Raw genomic sequence first — 17207 nt, forward strand, 5'->3', positions numbered from 1 at the left:
AAAAAATCTTCTTGCATATATTTAACATCTATAGCATGATATTATAAGATACATATATAATAAGATGATTTCTATAGTGGAACAAATTAACCTATGCATCACCTCATTCTACAGACCAAGGCCAACGTGTAATATAGGTAAAAGATGTTCCAGCAAACCTGGGGCTCACGTAGCATCGAAACAGGCTGCTGCTAGAAAAGAAGCATCACAGCTTGCTAGTGACAACTGTAAATTCACCATAAACCTGAAGTGATAAGCATTTCTATTTATTTATTTACTTTAGAGACAGGGTCTGTGTTGCCAAGGCTGGAGTACAGTGGCACAATAATAGATCACTGCAGCCTCAAATTCCTGGGTTCAAACCATCCCCACCTCAGCCTCCCAAGTAGCTAGGAATACAGGCACACGCCACCATGCCTGGTAAATTTTTTTTTTTTTTTTTTTTTTTGTAGAGACAGGGTCTTGTTATGTTGCCCAAGCTGGTCTCAAACTCCTGGGCTTAAGCAATCCTCCCACCTCAGTCTCCCAAAGTGTTGGTATTACAGGGCTGAGCCACTGTACCTGGCTCCATTTCATTTTTTGAATGCCAGGATCAGATGCCTTAAGTCCACTGAGTGAACAAAGGCGATTGAAATATTTAGCTTTATTAAATATTAGTTCAAAAGTATGGGTAGAAAAATTATTCAACCTAATTTTAGGGCTGGCTAGTTCTAGCAAACTCTTCCAGAAACAAAAACCTGCCTCTTTAGCATTCCTCCTGCGACATGGATCTAGAAGCTGCCTCCCTGTCTCTTTCCTACCTCCTTAAATGTGTCCATGGCCCAGACACTAGTTGGTGATAGTCCCCCAACACACACACAACCAGCATCACCTCTGCTCTCTCGGTTCTACTGTTTCAGCCCATTTCCTTTGTCCCCAACCACCAAATCTCTCAGACTCCCTAGGGATGGAGCCAGCACCTGCATTTTTAATAAGCCCCTTCCCCCGCAGGAGATTCTGACTCCAGTTTAAGCAATGCATTTCTTGAAGGTGCCAGACGATATTTAATGTGATATGCCCAGTGTCTATCACAGTGCCAGCACATAGTAAATGCTGAAAAAATAATATATTTAATGGATGAATCCATAGCAACTTCAACTTCTCGAAGGACTTAGTGCCTGGAACCTCCCTTTTCCAAGTGAGAGACTCCTGCCATTCCAATTCCACCTTACCTCAAACCTCCTCTGCACCCAACCCTGTGCAGCATCTCCTCAAAGATCTTGAACTCAAAAGGTTTCCTAATGGCAGCATCTGTTTTCCTGCCATCCCTTTACTCTTGATACTACCTCACACCTACTGGACCTACTTAACAAGTTTTCATTCCATCAAGATCTCCAATCACCCTATCCTCCTGACCTGTCACTTCTGTTTTGGTTTTGATGACTTTTGTATGCAACTGAGTCATCAACAATTTCAGATGGAGTTACCATCTTCAAATTTGCCAAGATTTGGACCACAGGATCTACTCTGTCTGCACTTAAAGAAAGCCACAAATTCTTAGTGGCTGGCTTTCTTTCCAAATATGCAACAATCACTTCCGTGAAGGCAACTTCCAAATTTATATTTCTAGCCCAATCTCTAACCAGCTCCAAATATGTGACCGTCTAGATAGCTTCACATATGTCACTGGATAGATCTTCAAACCCATCATGGCCCAAAGCAATCTTAGTATCCCTCCTCCCAATCAGATTCTTCTCCTGGTCCTCCCCTCCCCTCCTTTCTTTTTCTTTTTCTTTTTCCTTGTCTTTCTCTCTCTCTCTCTCTCTCTCTCTCTCTTTCTTTTTTTTTGACAAGGTTTTTCTCTGTTTCTCAGGCTGGAGTGTAGTGGCACGATACAGCTCACTGTAGCCTCAACCTCCCAGGCTCAAGTGATCCTCCCACCTCAGCCCCCCATAGAAGGGACTATAGGCATGTACAACCATACCTGGCTAATTTATTTATTTTTGTAAAGATGGGGTCTCACTATGTTGCCCAGGCTGGTCTCAAATTCCTGGACTCAAGTGACCCTTCCACCTCAGCCTCCCAAACTGCTGGGTTTACAGGCATGAGCCACCATGCCTAACCTTTTCTCCTGGCTTTCTATTGCTTCTAAAAGTACTACCAAGACATTTACCACAGAGTCAAACATAACAGTACTTGTATTGACTTCATTCCCCCTCCCCACCATGGATTCTATAATTGTATAAGGTAGGCTCATTTTACCTCTTCGCTGCCTCTCAAATCTGCAGCTGCCTTTCCATTTGCACTTCTCTAACCAGACTTCATGACAGCATAAAGACAGCACTGTCCAAGAAAAATTTCCGTAATGATCAAAATATTCTATATCTGCACTATGCAATATGGCAGCCACTAGTCACATGTGAATACTGAGTACTTGTAATACAGCTAGTACACTGAGAAACTGAATTTTTCATTCAACTATTTCTATTTCAATTAAATAATCACACCTGACTAGTGGCTTCCATATTGACTGCAGATTTTTATAGTCAATTAGAATTCTATCTGTGATGATCCTCTGTCTGTTGACTCTAAGATCCATATCCTACTGCCCACATCCCCTCTCTGCTTTATATCAAAGGGAACTTAAATTTCCCAGGCTCCCTTGACAATCGGCTTCCAGGTAAGAAAGTCTCACTGATATTCATCCGTCAGTGGGAGGCTTGGGTGAAGACTGAGGCAGAAGGTGTGGAAAAGCCAGGAAGTCTTCCCTTCCCTAGCTTTGCCTCAGGTGACATCTCTAGCAGTGGTCATTTCTCCTCCACGCTTCTAGCTTTCCCTGGTCAGCACCTCCCTCCACATTGCAGCTCTTACTGCAAGCTTCGTCATGGTTCTAGCTCCCACTTAGCAGCCCCTGTCTCTGGGCTAAGGTAAAAATATTGTCCCTAAGTCCCTTCAGCCCTAGGAGTAGTTAGTGGTAGCTTCTTGCTATTGTTAATCTCTGGGTTGCTTCCCTGTCTCCTGTTTTGTTCTTAGCCTTCATACCATCCACATACCTAATTCCCTCTATTAAATTCCCTCCATCAAAATACCTAAAATGGGCTGTACACAGGGTCTCACACCTATAATCCCAACCCTTTGGGAGGCTGAGGCGGGAGGACTGCTTGAGCCCAGAAGTTCAAGACCAGCTGGGACAACAGGGTGAGACCTCATCTTTACAAAAAAATAAAAATATTATTTGGGTACAGTGGGGCGTACCTGTGGTCCCAGCTACTTGGGAGGCTAAGGTGGGAGAAACACTTAAGCTCAGGAGGTCAAAGCTGCAATGAGCGATGTTCAAGCCACTGTACTCCAGCCTGGGTGACAGAGCAAGACCCTGTCAAAAAAGAAGGAAGGGACAGAGGGAGGGAGGGAAAGAAGGAAGGAGGGAGGCAAAGAAATACCTAAAATGATTTTTCCTTTCTGTACTAAACACTAATACACCATCCTAACTAAATTTTCCTCTTTAAGCTCTTTATCCTGACAATTACTGCCATGAAACTCAGTCATAATCAGCATGTTCATCTTCCAAATAGTAAATGATACAAAAGTATATCAGAAATCATAACTTGTACGTTATTGGCAGTTTTGCAGATCCTAGATCCTTATAAGAACTCTATGAAATCAATATTATTTTTCCCATTTTATAACTGAACATTATGAGGCTTAGAGAGCAACTTAAGCAGGTTAAACAGCAACTAAATGAATCACCATGCCTCAAAAGTTCATATAAGTTCATGTAAACTCATTCCACTCAAGTACACTATTCAAACACTGTCAATTCCTTCCCATTGTCTCAGGAAAGAGTTCAACTTCCTTAGCCTGATATTCAAAAAAGGACTTACAATCCATCCTTTTTTTTCTTTTCTTTTTTTTAGACAGAGTCTCACTCTGTTGACAGGCTGGAGTGCAGTGGCGCAATCTTGGCTCACTGCAACCTCCACATCCCAGGTTCAAGCGATTCTCCTGCCTCAGCCTCCTGAGTAGCTGGGACTACAAGCACACACCACCACACCCAGCTAATTTTTGTATTTTTAGTACAGACGGGGTTTCACCATGTTGGCCAGGTCTTGATCTCTTGACCTCGTGATTCGCCCACCTCGGCCTCCCAAAGTGCTGGGATTACAGGCGTGAGCCACCACACCTGGCCCACAATCCATCTTTAACTCACCTTTCCAGCCTTGGCTCCCACTCTCTCCTTGCCCAAACCCAAACTGAACTATGTGGTGTTTCCTGCACATACGTGATAAGTACCATTCTACCCCTATTGGATTACTAGGTACCTCTCAAGATCTGTTCAAACTTTGATTTAATTTCAACATATTTGTTTTTTTTTTTTACAAGTCCCTCATTTTAATCATTTTATAGTAGCAAATAAATTGGAAGCAAGATTAATGTGCAAAAGAAGGAGACTGGCTTGCTACAAGTTCTTCCTTTCATCAAGTAAGACACTATGCATCCATTTTTTAAAAAATTTTGTGAGTACATAGCAGGTGTATGAGGTACATGAGATATTTTGATACAAGCATACGATGCATAATAATTACATCAGGGTAAATGGGGTATCCATCATCTCAAGCATTTATCCTTTCTTTGTGTTACAAACAATCCAATTATACTATTTTAGTTATCAACATATTTATTAATTGCCTCCTCTTTTCAAAATATCTTTCTCTTTTTTGCCCTTCCCTGAAGTTTCCCATTTCATGGTTCCTCATCTATTTATCCATTATTTGCTTTATAGTCTAGTTATGTTCTTATTTTACCTTTACTAAATAATAAAGTCTTTGAAGGCAAAGATGATATTTTAAGGTTTTTTTAAAATCTCCAGTCAGATGATTTGCAAATGTTTTTTGAATGGATTTGTGTAACTGTTCACAAATGCAGCATCATGTGATTTCTGAAAAGAAATGAAAGTCAAAGGCCACGACTTTGTCCAAAGCCTACCTTCACCTTGGTCAGGGATGTGGCCTCCAGAGCCAAACTGCGCAACTGCCTATGTTCTAACTCAGCCCCAGCGTTGAGTGACTCTATGATTTGGGCTAAGCTACTTAGCCTCCCTGGGCCACTGTTTGTTCACTTGTAAAATAAAAATAATAAAACTACTTGCTTCAGTACTATTCGGAGGATTAAACGAGCAATTTATGTAAAGTACTTAAAACAGTGCCTAGAACAGACAAAATGCTAAAAAAAAAAAAAGTTAGTTCCTTATTAATATCACATCACCTCTCAAACCGATGGTATAATGGACCCAGTTAAAATCCACATAATTTCCCTAGGTTATATAAAAATATCAATCCATAATTCTCCTCTAGGTCTCTTTCTATAGGCCTCCAGAAAATAAATTGCCTATACCTATTCAACAAGATAATCACATTTATTACAAGCAGAATAATGTCAGTAAGAATGTGAAAGCAGATAAAATGAATTGCCAATTGAGAAATTAAGGTATATATTTCAGAAAACTTGTCTAAATTGAGAGCTATGTATCTAATAAACTCAAGAGATTTGTTATATCTACTGAAGAGAGCACACATGCATTTTCTCTGTATCTAACCAAAGTATAAATTCTGAATTTTCAGGTTTAATATGCCAGGTTCCAAGTAGAATTTCCCTTTGTGCCCTCAAGCTCTGATGGTCTTAGCCTCCGTGACAGAGACTGCTGGATGTACTCTCCTTCTTACATAGCAAGAGAATATTGTCCTTGCGCTTTGAAACCCAGCCCTCATACTGTGAGGGAGCCCGGGCCACATGGAGAGGCCACGTATAGGTACGGTGGTTGACTCTCCGCTGACCTGTAGCATCGACCACCAGACATGTGAGCAAACAAGCTTCAGATGATTCTAGCCCCAAACCTCTGAGCTGACCCAGCTGACAGTGAGTGGAACAGAGACAAGCTAGCCCTGCAGAACTCCGACCAAATTGCAGGTCTGTGAGCGACATAAATGCTGTCATTGTTTTCAGCCACTATGTTTTTCCATTGAAAGTAATGCTAAAAAGCGCAATTATTTTGCACCAACCTAATAACTAGAGCAGATGGTTTGTTATAAAGCAGCAGCCCATTGACAAAGGCAGCATCTCCTCCCTCCCTCTGCGTTAGTGTCTCTGTCAAAACTGCACCACTGGTCAAAGAAGATGGTCAAGGGCATACAATATTGTTTTAAATCTAGACGAGTCTGATAAAAAAGCAATTTTGTCTAATTAGTTGCTTAAGACAAGGCATGTTACTTGGTGTACCCAGGGAATCTGCAGTTGCTCTTTTGGGCATGAAAATATCACACACGTGCACGTACCCCCCAAAAATCAAACATAATAAGAAAAATGAGAAAATTTGCAACAAAGATGCAAATAAAACTATCCAGGGTGAGGCCAAAAACAAAAATTGACATAAACCTAAAATTTAAGCTGTGTGAGAAATATAAACCTAGCCATGTTTCTGGAAAATGGCCATTAAAGCTCATGCAGCTATGGAGTCATAAGTTTTACAACCTCAATAGGCCAAATCATCTCACTGACAAACTCACTATTGCCATCAAAGATAATGATCTACCTGTTTCACTGGTATTACAAGGACTCATGCAGGCAAAAACAAACAAACAAAACAAACAAACAAAACAATGTGTCTCACATCCAGGAGTTAAACAAAATTGGAAATAAAAGAATGTTGAAATGCAAATTCACTAACCAGGTAAGTAATTTTACTAGTTATTTTAAAGGAACAAGAGATTTGTTATGCGTTAGTATCAAGTCAGAAGGTACCACCGTTGTATATCTTGTCTGAGGTCGAAGAGTCTTTCTTTAACAACAGGTTAATAACTACCATGATTAACAAGACTCCTGACATTACAGACTAACCACAGCAGTAGCAATTTAGGATCTGAGTAAGTCACCAAACTCAGAACATTAAATTAATTTGTGTGCTGAGTCGAAGCAACTAAATGCAGAGGTCCTCATCAGCATGTTTGCAGTACAGCTGTTTGGTTTTTTTTTTTTTTGAGTCATTTTAGGCAGTGTATGAAATAACTCTAGCAGATGACTCAGTAAATGATGCCAACCACCTGGAAATAGCTGAACATTTAAGCCACATTCTTAGAAGTTGATTAGAAAGAAACAATGAAAGAGCATCTGCAGCTGACCTTGCACCCAGCAGGATAAAAGCAGTGTCCTCTTCAAATACCCATTCCGAGTTGTAAAAGCCAAGCTGAGCAGTGTCGCTCCCCACTCTATACAATTCAGCCCCACCCTCTCTGCCCCTGGACCGTTTCCAAACTAATCACTCCTGGCTCACCCCTCTCCTTTTACAGTTAAGGGGAACACACCCAGATGTGATCAACCAGAATTTGCTCACAATATTGTTTGATACATTAAATAACACATCATCCTTTTATCTAAAGCCATACTTTTAAACACTATAATTGATAGCAGCCTCCCTTTCTTCATCTTTCAGAACGATCTGCTATTGTTTTCCTTTTAATCTGGAAAAATTGCATTCTAAACTACACATAAATATTTATAATAGTCAAACCCATAGAGAAATACAGTACATTTTATGGCTGTATCTATGGTATTCATGTCAATAACCCCAACTAATCAGTCAAAGAAGCATGTTTTCATGAAATCTGACCACACACACACACACGCACACAAGCACAGCTGTAAAACCCTCAGGTATACATTTTCTGTGCCATCAAAGCATTTAATGCAGAATCAGAGAAGGTCAGGATTTCGATCTCCCATCTTCTCACCACTGAGCATGGGATTGACCTTAAACCATACCTAGCATGCATTGAAAACAGCCTAATAATCAGATCAGATTCACAAGTGCTTTCTAGAAAATAGCTTGCAATGAATGTTGACGTGCCCTGCATAGCTTGCGTCTCTGCTTTATCTTTTAGCAATAGCTGTGAAATGTGCACTGCCACTAGATACACTACTTGTGACACATACTCAGGGGACTGTTTGAATGCTACAGATTTCTCCCAGAGCTTACTTGGGGAAACACAGCAGGAGGGGTGCGGCATCCTCCAGCATAGAACGAACAGCTGGCCACACCTACTCTCAAATATGCAGTTGTTTTGCTCCCAGATGCACATTCTCTCTCTCCTTCTCTCCCACCCCCATCATCCACCCATTTGAAAAACACTCCATTTTTATTAATTTCCATTAGCAAACATAAAATCTTTTCAGAGTGCAAGTGGAAGTCTTTAAACAATTTCTTTACCAACTAATGAAATAGAAATCATTTTAGTTTAATAACACAGTGATCAAAAAGAATGACTTGGCTGTTTAATTTACCCACTCCCTTATTTACCAGATTTTATCCCAGTCCTGGAAGAGATTTACATTATAGCAGTGGATAAAAACATTACATGTGCATGTAACTGCTAATGATGGTGAGAGCCATGAAGGGAGCATGAAGGCAGTTATGGGAGAGAATAATGTGGTGGTGGTGGGGGGGGCATTGAAAGAGAATAACAGGGCACAGGGAGATTGATTGACATGAAGTAGGAAGGGAGGACCAGATAGGCTTCTCCAAAGCAGTGATATTTAAACTTAGATAGGAAGGATAAGTTGGTGTTGACCAGGGTAAGAATGTTGGAGGCGGCAGGGCAAGGAGAGAAGGGTAGAAGAGGGGAAGGAGATGGAAGAGGAACAGAAGGGTGGAAAAAGGAAGACTATTCCTTTCAGAGAAATGAGTTGAAAGGAGGCATTCAGGCTGGAGATCCATCCAAAGAAACAAGCTTTAGATAACAAATAAGCTAGCAAAATAAGAGAGTATTAATACCTTTAATGTAGAAAGAGGTTATACAAGCAAGACAATTATCCCAAAAGAGAGCAAAGGATATAAACAGAAATCTCACAAAAGAAATACATATATGCAGTTGACACTGAATAACACAGGTTTGAACTTCACAAGTCCAGTTACGTGTCAATTTTCTTCTGCCTCTGCCACCCCTGAAACAACAAGACCAACCCCTCCTCTTCCTCCTCAGCCTACTCAATGTGAAGGCGATGAGGATGAAGACTTTATGATGATCCACTGTTACTTAATGGACAGTAAATATATTTCCTCTTAGCTTATTGTAAGAATACAGTACATAATACACATAACATACAAAATATATGTTAACTGACTCAGTAAGGCTTCTGGTCAACAGTGGGCTTCTAGTAGTTAAGTTTGGGCAGAGTCAACAGTTATACACAGGTTTTTGACTAGGTGGCGGTCAGTGTCCATAACCCCTGCATTGTTCAAGGGTCAACTGTATATGTGCATGTGTATCTATATATACAGTATCTCATAATTACCATTTTTTCCCTAACCCACTGACAAAGATGAAGAGGTTGAATAATCCCAGCACTGGGGCAGGTGTGGGGTGAAAAGTCCTCTTGTTTGCTGCAGTCCTTCTAGAGCACCACCTGGCCACCGATAAACAACCTACATTAGGTACATATCCTTTGTGTCAGCAACAGCATTAAGTATCATCAAGTAAGAGGGGTGTGAATGATTTCCCAGAACATAGCAGGCACTGAAGTATTCACTCAAATATTTATTAAGCACCTAAAACATACATGGCACCGGTACCGTGGATGCTGCAAAGATGAGGAAAATCTTCTCCACCCTCGAGAACCAGCTAATCTATTGAGGGCAACAGAAAAGTACACATTTAGATATAAGACATGGTGAACATTAAAGAGGCACCAAAACTGCTATTAACAACAGAGGTCCCCCAAAAAGGAAGAGCCATCTGATTTTGAGGGATGGAGGAAGGCTTTGCAGAAGATTTGGCATGTGAAACTGGCCTTGCAGTGTAGAAGAAAGGAAGGAGGTGCTGGATTTCAGAAACTCCTGAGAGTGGAATGGTGAACAAACAGGCACCATCCCTGCCTCTTAGAGTCTACAGACTGGCAAGGGCATTAAACAAGTATGATGAGAAGGCAAAGTTCAGGGAGCTATGAGAATATCATAAAGGCAGTTATCAAAAAATACAGCAAAGCCCAGTGTTGATGAGGATGCAGGGAACTGAAACTCAAATATAGCACGGGTAGAAGGATAAGTTGGCATAATCACTTTGAAGAGCAACTGACCAAAATCTAGCAAAACTAAAGATAACACAAATCATTTGACTCAACAGTGATACAGATACACCTAGAGAAACTCTTGCACAAGAAGACATGCAAGATTGCTCAATCTACAAGGTTTACAACAGTGAAATATTGAAACACCCTAAGTGTTTATTAACAGGTGATGACATGAATATATAATATTATTTTCACACAATAAAACTTGTAGGAAAAATTATAAACGAGAATTACATGGGTAAATCTCAGAGGCATAGAAAGCAGGTTGCAGGATTACATAATCAGTGTGTTATTTCTATAAAGTTCAAAAACATGCAAAATAATTTTATATATAGTTTATGGATACATATATATGTAGTAAAAATATAAAAGCATGAATGGGAATGATAAAAACCAAATTTAGGCTAGTGGTTGCTTCTAAATAGGGAAACAGAATGGAATTGGGGAGGGTTATAGAGTGAGCATCTAATATATATTATACATACTTCCTCCCCTGGAAAGAAGTTCTTCAAGCCAGAAAACACCAACTATCTGTAAGTACTCAGCATCCAGCACTATGCCCCACAAGTTATATAAGTAAATGTCTGTTGAGTGAGTCAACAAGTCAGCATTTCATCTCAGCATTACTTGGATGTATGCTGCCATGGCTTTGCCTGGACACAACATTCCTTTCCCCTGTTTCTTCCAGCTGCATAAAAACAAGTGCAAATGTCTGCATACTGCCTGAGGAATTTAAATGGTTGAAAACCCAGGAATAAGCTAACGCAATGACAGACCTTAGAAAGACAGGCTCACTCAGAAAAAGTTATCTTACTAGGAGACGAAGATGAAATGTGATCCCCGAAAAAGGGGGATCATCTCAGACCCTGGAGATATTTAAAGAAGAGTGAAAAATCTACTTGGAGTAAAAGTGATAAAAGGGACTTGAGAATCCTATGACATGACCTTAAAAGTTTTATAAGATTCTTTCTTTTAAATTTCTTATTTTTATATATTTAGGGTATACAAGTACAGGTTTGTAACATGCATATACTGCATAGCAGTGAAGTCTAGGCTTTTAGTGTACCCATCACTGGAACAGTAAACGTTGTACCTAATAGGTAATTTTTCAACCCTCAGCCCCTCCCACCCGCCCACCTTTTGTAGTCTCCAGTGTCTATTAATCTACTCTGTCCGTATAAAGACATTACAATTCTCGCTTCAGTGGACACCCCAAAGAAGTGACCTCAAATTCCCTAATCATGTCATTAGAAGAGATCTGTGTCCTCTCCATCCCCTGTACACAATTATGTGCTGCCCTATATCTTCTGAATAACTTCATTCATACTAATAATATGAATCAAAGCAATTCCTGAAAGCTGTTTGTAAGTCAACCATTGTTAGGAGTAGAGACATTTCACTTCATATCCCAAAGTGAGTTATCACATGTAAGTCCACACTTTTAAAGATACCACCCTATTTCAGATTTACAGCCAATTCATCACCCACAAATCTGACAAAAGATATTTTCAAACTGGGAGTGCATGACAAGCTGAGGCACCACCTCTCACACAGGGACTTGTACATCCAGAGACGATGAAGTGCTCTAGGGGCCATTGATGGAAAATATTCTAGGTATCCGTGATGAAGAAATTCATGTACCAAACAGCTATAATAAAGGCTTTTGAAAGGAAATAAGGCCAAGTCTTCAAACGAGGGCTGGAAATGGTTAAAAGCATGAAGCTCAGCTTTATTCGATAACTTTACATAAATAAAATAACGAAGGAACTTCAAAAGGGAAAGATGTGGCTGGGCATGGTTGCCATAGTAGCAAAACATGCTTTTGCCTTTTTGTCAATTCTTTCTGTATTGGAGGGCAGTGGGGAGAGGCTCTACGGACTAGAGCTGGAGCCTAGGGGAAGAGCCAAGCGGGGGCTGAGTTGTTTGATCCTGAAAAGAAAAGAAGAAAGAATTTATCCAGAAAGTGTGCCTAGGGCTTATGAGGAGGCAAAGTGGTGAATGAAGCCTCCCCTGAGAAACAAGTCCAACTGGCAGAGGCTTCCCAGCATGGAGATATCTGGAAAAAAGGTAAGAAGATGCGGCAGGTGGGAGCTTAGCTAAAGGGATGAAATTTTGTGCAGAATAAAAAAGATGAAAGAAAAGGAAAGAATGCAATAATTGAACACACAGTGCTCACAGTGCTACCCTGAAGGTAGAGGTTTTAACTGAGGACTATAATGAGGTAACAAACATCAAGGCAAGTGTTTGAAACCGGGAACTGCAGATCTGTGAATTGCAAAGGTTTCCCATTCTTTCAAACGTAAAATGTTTCTGCTTTCAGTTGTAGGATTTGAGATGAAAGACGCAATGCTGAGTATTTGCACAGTAGGCCAATCCTCAAATATTCCTGAACCAGCACTCCATGGGGGAGAAGAGAGACAGGAGAGGCCCTGGGGGAGGAAAAGACTCTCAAGAGTTGGAAATGCAACAGAGTATAGCAGGACGGGGGATCTGTGAGCCTTCTTTCAACCATAAAAATTAAAGTGTTTTAAAAGAATTACCCTTTCAGGCTGGGCACTGTGGCTCACGCCTGTAATCTAGCACTTTGGGAGGCCGAGGCGGGCAGAGTACCTGAGGTCAGGAGTTCGAGACCAGCCTGACCAACATGGAGAAAACCCATTTCCACTAAAAATACAAAAAAAAAATTAGCCGGGTGTGGTGGCACATGCCTGTAATCTCAGCTACTCAGGAGGCTGAGGCAGGAGAATAGCTTGAATCCGGGAGGCGGAGGTTGCAGTGAGCCGAAATCATGCCATTGCACTCCAACCTGGGCAACAAGAGTGAAACTCCATCTCAAAAAATAAATAAATAAAAATAAAATAATTACCTTTTTAGGGTGTTTCTTATTTTTTCCACGTAACGTAAATTTTCAATCATCTGTATTTCTAAAGACTAAAGAAGGAAAAGGAGATCTTGGTAGTAATGAGTTTATTTTATGCATTCTTTTTCTCGTAATAGTATTTCAGCTTCTACACTTTCTCTATGATGACTCATACACACAAAGGGAATTATCAAATTGAGAAAATCTGTCCTGATAAAGGACAATCTTAGACAAATTCAAATATGTAAGTACCCAAACTGTACAGCAACATCCCCCACAACTTTTTTTTTTTTTTTTTTTTTTTTTGAGAGAGAGAGAGAGAGTCTTGCTCTATGGCCCAGGTTAGAGTGAAGTGGTATGATCTCAGCTCACTGCAACTTCTGCCTCCCTGGTTCAAGCAATTCTCCTGCCTCAGCCTCCAGAGTAGCTGGGACTACAGGTGCCCACCACTGAAACCCAGTTAATTTTTGTATTTTCAGTAGAGACGGGATTTCACCACATTGGCCAGGCTCGTCTTGAACTCCTGACCTCAAGTGATCTGCCCGCCTCAGCCTCCTAAAGTGCTGGGATTACAGGCGTGAGCCACCACACCTGGCCATCATCCCCTACAACTTTTACGGTGCAAAATTAAATGTTCTTTACCTTTGATTCCCTCTACTCATGCAGTAAATTTACTCCACAGACACTCATGGAGTGCCAACTACATGCCAGTCACCCCACTCCATTCTCTTACTTCTCTAATGTGGCTTACCCATATTCTTCCTGGTCTGATCCCATTTTACAAATATTCTTTCTAAGGCCCCAAACTCAATAAATCTATAAAATTGACTTAATAAAATAAATATAAATAAATCTTAAAAAGAGAAATATATCTTGTTCCTAATTAGGAAGATTCGACATTATAAATGTAGCAAATCTCCCTAATAATATATAACTTCAATTTTGTGTCAATCAATGTCATGGATTGAATTGTGTGCCACTCCGCAAACTCATATGAAGTCGTAACCCCCAGTACCTTCAGAATGTGACCTTATCTGTAATGGGGTCATTACAGATGTAATTAGTTAGGCTACAATGAGGTCACACTGGAGTAAGGTGGGCCTCTAATCCAATGTGACTGGTACCATCATAAAGGGGGAATCTGGGGACACAGTCAGGCATACGGGGAAAATGTCAGGTGAACATGAAGAAGGCCGAGAGGCCTGGCATAGATCCTTCCCCACAGTCCTTGGAAGGAACCAACCCTGCCAACACTCTGCTTTTGGACTTCCAGCCTCCAGAACTGCTGAGATGATAAATCCTGTTGTTCCAGCCACCCACTTGGTGGTAGTTTGTTTCAGCAGCTCTAGCACACTCATGTGATTAGTGCCCAATCAGTAAGCTTTAATGTTTGGAGATCTGAGATTCGAGTCACTTCACAATCTGGTCTCAACCCATTTTTCTGGATTTTTTTAAACTATGATCAAAAAGTGGCATCGACATTCTAGGAATCTATCCCTAGGAAGACATGCGGGAAAGTGCAAAGATTCATGTATATGGGAGAATATACTTGTCAACACTGCTGTAATAAGAAAGTAAGAGAAAGAGAAGGTGGGGGAGAAAATGTAAGCAATGTACGAGTCCAATCCCTGGGGCCTAAAATTGGATACAAACAAATAAATACATTGTTAAAATAAACAGGTATAGCTGTTAAGGGGAAAAGGAGGTAGGTCCATCTACCTGGGCTTCAGAGAGTAAGGAAAACTAGCAGAAGAGGTAAACCTGGGCATATGCTGTGTGAATTAGACCAAGTTAGCCAGAAAGACGGGGACAGGGAGAACATTCCACGTAGAGAGAAAGTCAAGATAGTGGGGTGGTATCGGGAGAGAAAAGCCAGCATCTGGGAGCACTGTCTGGAGTTCTGCAAGGCCAGAGAGCAAGGAGTGGGTTGGGAGGGTACCAGGGGATGAGAGAGAGGTCCAGGGGTCAGCTGAGCCCAGACCAAACTGGGCCTGTACATGCTAACTGAAGGCCATCAAAATGGGAGGGAGGCCCACAGAGGCTGAGTCACAGGGGCGTGTGGAGCAAATACCAGCTTTTTTTTTTTTTTACTAAGTGCTGAACTCTGTGTGTTTGATAATATAATATTATATTAGTACAGTGGCATATATCATTTACAGATGTTTTTTCTTTTTTTTAAAGCCTGAAATAGAAGTTAACAAATGTACTTCTATCTACGTAAATTGGGGGTACATGCTCAAAAACTTTTTTACTGAAGAGTTAATAAATAAAGTGTGGAGATCACCATATCAGCCTATAGATGCCGAAGTTCATCTTTTCTCTCAAGGTATCCGCTGAGGCTGCAACCTCAATCCAAGAAAGAAAAGGTTGGGAAATGATAACTAAAGGCTACAAGGTCTCCTTCTGAAGTCATAAAAATAATCTAAAATTGATGTGGGTGATGGTTGCACAGTTCTGTGAATATACTGAAAAGCATGATTTGCACACTTTAAATTGATAAATTGTGTGGTATATGAATTATTTCTCAATAAAACTGTTACCAAAAAGATCTTTAAAAAAAAAAAAAAGAATTAATGAATTATGCTTCCTTACGCACTGACATACTGCTTCTGATTCTTGGGTCAGTGCAGGCCAAGGAGAGAGCACTATGATAAACATCTGTAAGGAAACAGACAAGCTCAGGCAGCTGAACCTGCAGGTATAATGTAACTGCAGAATCAGAGACTCAAAAGCTGTGCTTGAGTCTTCGAGCCCTCTCTATCAGACATCACTCTAGCCTCAACCAGTCAGCCTGACCTCTCCAATTAGGGGTGGGATTTTGCTGGTCCAGCCAACCTAAAGCGAACCTAAAGCTGGAGCTCTAGAAGAAATACAGGAAAGGTACCTCCTACATCATGACTGTAGACACCTTTGTGTAGACACACAAGAGAAAACAATAATGCAAAAGCTCCCAAAACCTCCTACATTCAATGTACTCTGCATTTTTCACTCCATTTCATTTTTTAAAAATGCTACTCTCAGGCTGGGCGTGGTGGCTCACTCCTGTAATCACAGCACTTTGGGAGGCCAAGGCAGGCAGATCACCTGAAGTCAGGAGTTTGAGACCAGCCTGGCAGACATGGCAAAACCCTGTCTCTACTAAAAATACAAAAATTAGCTGGGCATGGTGCGGCATGCCTGTAATCCCAGCTACTCGGCAGGCTGAGGCAGGAGAATCTCTTGAACCCAGGAGGCAGAGGTTGTAGTCAGCGGAAATCACGCCACTGCACTCCAGCCTGGGCGACAGAGGGAGACCCTGTCTCAAAAACAACAACAAAAAAAATGCTACTCCCAACCCACTAGCTTGATTTCATTACCCTTGTAAGGGTCACATCCAGCAGTGTGAAAATCACTGTTCTAGAGGTAAGTTGGTAAGACAGACAGACATTTGTCTCGATATGCTCGTCTCCATGGTCCCGCATTTTCAGGATCCAGAATTAATCTACTCAACAAGAATTTTCCTTCAGTTTAATAAAAGATGTGACGATTAACATATGTTCTGTATCATGAAAAACAGATTTTTAAGAGCAGATGTGCAATTCCCAGCTCCATTACTTTATTAAAAAAGAGTACTTGGTTTTCCTTGAAGATTCCATGAATCATAGTCATCTAGTTTGGATTGACATCACTGCATTAATAATAAAAACAGCATTTTGCTGCCCAAGGTTTGTCTTCTTTCCAGATATAGACAAGAATGGTGATCCTGTTAAAGAAGCAGATATCAGTATTTAACTCAACTTGCCAAAAGTCCTCGTAGTCTTTTCTCAAAACACTCGCTCCTCTTGAAACGCAATGAATAAATTTATTTGTTGTTGGGTTGTGGAAGCACTGTTTGTTCATTGTTGAGACAGGGTCTCACTCTATCACTCAGGCTGGAGTGGTACAGTTAGCGGCCATCTCAGCTCACTGTAGCCTCAACCTCCTGGGCTCAGGTGATTTTCCCACATAAGCCTCCCAAGTAACTAGGACTACAGGCACACGCCACTACGCCCAGCTAATTTTTTATATTTTGTGTAGAGACAGGGTTTCACCATGTTTTGTTGCCCAGGTTGGTCTCAAACTCCTGGGCTCAAGTGATCCACCCGCCTCAGCCTCCCAAAGTGCAGGAGTTACAGACAGGCATGAGTCAGCACACCTGGCCCAATGAAAAAATTTAACCTTCAAATTCGTCTCTAATGTCTCCATGACACTGATCTGTGCCAGAATCTTTAAC

At 40.9% G+C, this 17207-nt stretch overlaps 1 protein-coding gene and 1 long non-coding RNA gene across 15 annotated transcripts in view; both read right to left on the reverse strand.

Moving 5' to 3' along the window:
• Positions 1–17207, reverse strand: part of LIMCH1 (LIM and calponin homology domains 1) — a 341748-nt gene that overhangs the window by 237837 nt on the left and 86704 nt on the right. The gene's annotated exons all lie outside the window — the stretch shown is intronic.
• Positions 16449–17207, reverse strand: part of LOC103884333 — a 30021-nt gene continuing 29262 nt past the window's right edge. The window contains exon 3 of the long non-coding RNA XR_646881.3: positions 16449–16697. This is a non-coding gene — a long non-coding RNA (uncharacterized LOC103884333). The remainder of the gene's footprint in view (positions 16698–17207) is intronic.

The sequence above is a fragment of the Papio anubis genome, chromosome 3 (assembly GCF_008728515.1).
Source record: "Papio anubis isolate 15944 chromosome 3, Panubis1.0, whole genome shotgun sequence".
Classification (NCBI taxonomy): Eukaryota; Metazoa; Chordata; class Mammalia; order Primates; family Cercopithecidae; genus Papio; species Papio anubis.